We start from the raw sequence: 544 nt of genomic DNA, 5'->3' as shown, positions 1-544 counted from the left end.
AGACAAAACCACAAAGATGGGGAAAAAACAGAGCAGAAAAACTGGAAACTCTAAAAAGCAGAGCACTTCTCCTCCTCCAAAGGAACGCAGTTCCTCACCAGCAACGGAACAAAGCTGGATGGAGAATGACTGTGACGAGTTGAGAGAAGAACGCTTCAGACGATCAAACTACTCTGAGCTACAGAAGGAAATTCAAAACAATGGCAAAGAAGTTAAAAACTTTGAAAAAAAATTAGACAAATGTTTAACTAGAATAACCAATGCAGAGAAGGGCTTACAGAAGCTGATGGAGCTGAAAGCCAAGTTGCGAGAACTATGCGAAGATTGCAGAAGCCTCAGTAGCCGATGCGATCAACTGGAAGAAAGGGTATCTGTGACGGAAGATGAAATGAATGATATGAAGCGAGAAGGGAAGTTTAGAGAAAAAAGAATAAAAAGAAATGAACAAAGCCTCCAAGAAATATGGGACTATGTGAAAAGACCAAACCTACGTCTGATTGGTGTACCTGAAAGTGACCGGAAGAATGGAACCAAGTTGGAAAAC

The sequence above is a fragment of the Hylobates moloch genome, unplaced genomic scaffold (assembly GCF_009828535.3).
Source record: "Hylobates moloch isolate HMO894 unplaced genomic scaffold, HMol_V3 SCAFFOLD_16, whole genome shotgun sequence".
Classification (NCBI taxonomy): Eukaryota; Metazoa; Chordata; class Mammalia; order Primates; family Hylobatidae; genus Hylobates; species Hylobates moloch.
Note: the sequence above shows the minus strand (reverse complement) of the source record.